Genomic DNA, 5,695 nt, shown 5'->3' on the forward strand with positions numbered 1-5,695 from the left:
GGAAAGTTGGAGGGTGGAGTTGTGGGCCTCTGGGGCCTCAGGAGTTGCAGGAGCCAGGCAGGAGTTGCCTGCTTCAGGCTGTGGGTCTCAAGAGCCAGCCATGGGCCATGGGTTGCAGGAACCAGGTGGGGAGTTGGAGGACTAAGTCACCGGCCCATGGCCGTGGGCTGCTGGGGGCTGGGCAGGAGTTCCCCGCCACAGGCAGCGGGTCTCAGGAGCTGGGCACTGTGGTGGGCCACACAGGTTACAGGAGCCTGGCAGAAGTCCAGGTATGGGCCACCCGTCACAGAAGCCAAGAAGGAGTCACTGGCTGAGGGCCATGGGCTGCAGGGGCTGGGCGGGAGTCTCCAGGTGGGCTGGATGGGCACAGGAATCAGGCAGGAGTCGCCTGCTGCACTGTAGGTCGCAGGAGACGGGAGTCGCTGCCACAGCCACAGGTTGCAGGAATCTGGTGGGGAGCCAAGCAGCCCACTGTGGGCTGCCAAGTGGGGAACCCAGTAGGCCAGTCCCAGTGATTGGTAGGGTATCCCAACCTATGCTCTTTCCAACACAGGGCAAGACTCTCTGCCCTTTTGACTCTCCACCTCTACTAAAGTTACAGTTTCAGTGCAACTGAACCTGTAGCCTGGAGCCAAACCTCCAGATTTTGCAGAAAGTAGTCTTTAAGACCCCTAGGAAAGCAGGGAGGGGTGGATTGGGAGTTCAGGAAGGTAGGGAAAATACCAGATCAACTTTTGACCCAGGCAAGAGACTGCCGGGGTGCAGCAGTATCTCTCCCTGGTGGGAATCAGGCCCTCAGTGTTCTTGCCCCTGTGGTGAAACAAAAGGTCTTCTGTTCTCTATTCGCCTCATCCCTGCTCCGAGGGGGTGGGGTGGGGGAGGAGGGGGGTAGGGGAAGGATTGGTAAATGCTATGCTCCAGCTAGCATTTACCAATTTTGTTTATCTTTCCAGAGAAACTACATTCATTTAGTTGATTTGTGGTATTATTTATTTAGTCTCTATTTCATTTAGGTCTCCTCTGATCTTTGTTATTTCCTTTCCTCTGAAAATTTTGCATATATTTTTCTCGTTTTTCTATAGCCTTGAGGTACATTGTTAGGCTGTTAATTTGCAGTCTTTCAACTTTTTTGATGCAGGCATTTTAAGCTGTAAAGTTTCTTTTTAGCACTGCTTTGTATCCCACAGGTTTTGTTTATGTTGTATTTCCATTTTAATTCATTTCAAAAATTTTAATTTCATGTTAATTTCTTCATTGACCCAATGATCAGTCAGGAGTATGCTGTTTAAGTTCTATGTGTTTGTATAGTTTCTAAAATTCTTGTTATTGAATTTATTTTTATGCCATTGTAGTCTAAGAATATGACTTTGATTTTTTTAATTTGTTGAGACTTATTTTATGGACTAACATTTGATTTACCCTGGAGAATGTTCCTTGTGCTGATGAAAAAAATGTATATTTGTAGTTGTTGGGTATAAAGTTCTGGAAGTGTTTGTTAGGTCCACTTGGTCCAAAGCAATGACAGATTCAAAGCAATCCCTATCAACATACTGATGACAATCTTCACAGTAATAAAGAAAAAAATCCTAAAATTTGTATGGATGCACAAAAGGCTCCAAATAGCCAAAATAATTTCTAAGCAAAGAAAATAAAGCTGGAGGCATCATACTACCTAATTTCAGAATATACTACAAAGCCATAGTAACCAAAGCAGCATGGTAGTGACATAAAAGGAGACACAGAAAAATGGAATAGAATAAAGAACCCAAAATAAAACACACAATTATAGTCAACTGATTTTTTACAAAGTCACAAATAACAGTGGAAAGAACAGTGTATTCAGTAGTTGGTGCTGGAAAAACTGGATATCCATATGCAGAAAAATGAAACTAGACTCCTATCTCTCACCATATAAAAAAAATCAACTTAAAATGGATTAAGAACTTAAATATAAAACCTGAAACTATCTCCTGGAATAAAACATTGGAGAAATCATTCAGGACATTAGTCAAGGTAAAGATTTTTCGTGTAAGATCTTGAAATCATAGGCAACAAAAGTAAAAATTGACACATGGGATCATATCAAGGTAAAAAGTTTCTGTATAGCAAAGGAAACAACCAGTAACCTACAGAATAAACACAAACATTTGCAACTATCCAACAAGCAACTAATAACTAGAATATATAAAGAACTAAATAATTTAATAAGATAATCAGATAATTTGATATAAAACGAACAAAAGGCTCAAAATAAACATTACAAGAAGACATACAAATGGCCAACAGGTATATGAAAAAATGTTCAGCATCACAAATCATCAGGAAAGTGGAAATTAAAACCACAGTAAGATATCACCTTGCCTCAGTTAAAATGGCTATTGATATTAATACAAAGGCAGAAAATAACAAATGCTGGAAAGGATTTGGAGAAATCTTGTACACTGTTGGTAGAAACATAAATTAGCATGGCTATTAGGGAAAACTGTATAAAGGTTTCTCAAAAACCTAAAAACTGAACTATTATATGATCCAGCAATCCCACTACTGGGTAGGTACCCACAAGAAAGGAAATCAGTATATTAAAGGGACATCTGAATGTCCACTTTTCTTGCAGTACTGTTCACAATGTTAGAGATATGGATTCATTCTATATGTCCATCAAAGAATGAATAAATAAAATTTGGCTTATATACACAATAGAATATTATCCATAAAGAGTAATAAAATCTCGTCACTTGCAGAAACATGGATGAAACTAGAGGGCATTATGATAAGTGTAAGGCAGGAATAGAAGCAAAAATGGCATGATCTCATTCATAGATTGGAGTGAAAAAAATCTATCTAGTGGAGGTAGTGAGTAAAATGGTGATTACCAAAGCTAGGAAGAGTAGGGAAGAAGGTGGATGAAGAGAAGTTGATTAATGGGTGCAAAAGTAGTAAGTTCTGATGTTCAATAGCACATAGGACAACTATCTTTAACAAAAATTCATAATGTATTTAAAAACAGCTAGCAAAGAAGGTTTGGAATGTTTCCAAAACAAAGAAATGATAAATGTTGGAGGTGATAGATATCTCAATTACCCGGATTGGATCATTTTACTTTGTATGTGAATACCAAAATACCATATATGTTCCACCAATATGTTACAACTATCATGTATCAATAAAAAGCATGAAGTACAAAATAAAAATAAGAGCTTCCATTTATCAAAAGATGCCTCTAAGTAAATGGGAAGAAATTTTTTTTCACGTATTGAGTTATTTGATTTCCTTATACATTTTGGCTATTAGTTTCTGATCAGATGTATGATTTGCAAATATTTTCTCCCAGTCTGTGAGCTGTATCTCCATTAGTTAATTTTTCCTTTGCGGTGAAGATGGTAGAAGGTTTTTAGTTTGATGCAATACCATTTGTCTGTTTTTGCTTTTGTTACCTGTGCCGTTTGGGGTCATATCCAGAAAATCATTGCCCAGACCAACATCATGGTGCAGTTCCCCTTTGTTTTCTTTTAGTAGTTTTATAGACGTACATTTCGGTCTTTAATCCATTTTGACTTGATTTTATATAGTGTGAGATAAAGGTCCAATTTCATTCTTCTAATGTGGATATTCAGTTTTCTCAACCCCATTTATTGTGTTCATGATACCTCTGTTGAAATCAATTGACTGTAGATGAGTGAGTTTGTTTATCAGCCCAATATCTTGTTCCATGTAAATATATATGATTATTATTTATAAATTAAAAATAAAATGAAAAAATAGATTGGAAAGGATGTATCACAAACTATTACATATTTTAATATTATGAAAATGTGTTCAAATTCACTAGTCATTAGAAAAATTGAAATTCAACCTGTAATGTGTTACTACTACACAACTACCAAAATAGATTTCTAGTGTAGTTGGGATAAGGAACAACCAGAATTATCAGATATCACTGTTTCTACCATATGGCACTCTCATTGAAAAACTAAAGCTGAATATATGCAAAACCTAGGACTCTAACATTTTACTTTTAGACATATATTTAACCAAATTGTATATGTGTATTCACCAAAGGCAAGTACTAGAATGTTTATATCACTAATTTTTGAAAAACACAAGACTAAAAGTCATCTGAATACCTATCAACAGCATAATGGATGAATCATGGTCTATCCATCAGTGGAATATTAGTAGTAATGAGAATAAAAGAGACATAGTTGTGTGCTTCTCATCTACCTCCCTGTCCTGAGAAGTGAGAGTGTCTATAGTAATTATTCCCATATCTGTATCACCATCATGTTATGTATGTGTGTGTTGGCAGGTGAGGAGGATAACTTATCTCTCACATTCTCAAGTTTTTCAGATTGAGATGAATAGTGTATAGGGAACTGTATCTGAGAAAACTCATTTTCAGCTACACTTTATTTAGATAACCATATCTTGGACATTGACCTGATGTGCCAATAGGATGAGAATCTGAGGCTCTTATAAATAAATTGTGACAAGTATGGAGGCTGTGGCAAATTAAAGATGGCCAAATTTTTTTTTCTACTTTTCCTATTGAGAGACAGAACTTAATTTCCATTTATTAGTGACTGGCCTGGTCTTAGTGACCTGTTTGACAGATAGAAGGCAGAAAACGAGATTCTGGGACTTTTATAAACTAGGTTTCAAAGCTGATGAAGTCATGGAGCTTCTGCCTTGACCTCCGAATATGTTTGCTCTCAAAGTGCCTGCTTTCAGAACCCGCTGCCTGGCTGCGTGCTGCCAAGGGATGTGGAAAGACCACCCACAGGAGTGTAGCCCTAAGAAACAAATGGGAAATGCACGAGTTGTTTAAAAATCATATTGTATCCACTAGCTATTTGTAAAAGAATTAAAAGTGAAAGTAGATTCTTTCCCCTCACCGTATCACAAGTGGTAGTAAATTAAAGACTTAAAAGCTAGAAGACATAACTAAGTAAAATTTCCCTGACCTGTGGATGGGAAGGGCTTTTGTGTGAAGCAGTAATAAAAAAAAAATTGCAAAGCAAAATATCTGCCAATTCTGACTACAATTTTTTCAATTTTATTCTTTGGCAAATAAGTAGCTGTGCGCATTTGTGGATTACGTAGTGATGTTTTGACATGTCGTGTATAGTGATCAGATCAGGGTAATTAACATATCTACCGACTCACACATTTATCAGTTCTTTGTGTTGGGAACATTCAATATCGTCCTTCTGGCTATTTGAAACGACACTGTATATTATAGTCTTAACTGCAGCCATCCTACAATGCTATAGAACACTAGAATTTATTCCCCTTAGCTAGCTGAAATAAAAAATAATATTTAATATGTAATGGAAAGACTAGTACAAAAATCACTCATAATAAAATGCTTTCTTACTATATTGTTTTGTTGTCTTTAATATCCATTTGAAAAAGCATTATACACCCCAGTGAAAAGGATAAATATATTAATAGAACAACTTGAGAAATAATCTATGGTTAAAAATCAAATGAAACAAATATCCAGCCTTAGGATTAACAAAAGATATGCAACTTTTTAAAATAATTTGATATTTTATACCTATGAAATTTTTTTAAGATATAAAAGTATACATTTATTTTATATTAGAGAGAGGGAAGAGAGTGGTTGGGGGAGAGATGAGAAAGAGAGAGAAGAGAGCCAAGAGGGAGGTGGCATGGCCTCCCAAAGAAAGGAAGA

The sequence above is a fragment of the Otolemur garnettii genome, unplaced genomic scaffold (genome assembly GCF_000181295.1).
Source record: "Otolemur garnettii isolate 467f Iridium unplaced genomic scaffold, OtoGar3 scaffold00014, whole genome shotgun sequence".
NCBI classification, from domain to species: domain Eukaryota; kingdom Metazoa; phylum Chordata; class Mammalia; order Primates; family Galagidae; genus Otolemur; species Otolemur garnettii.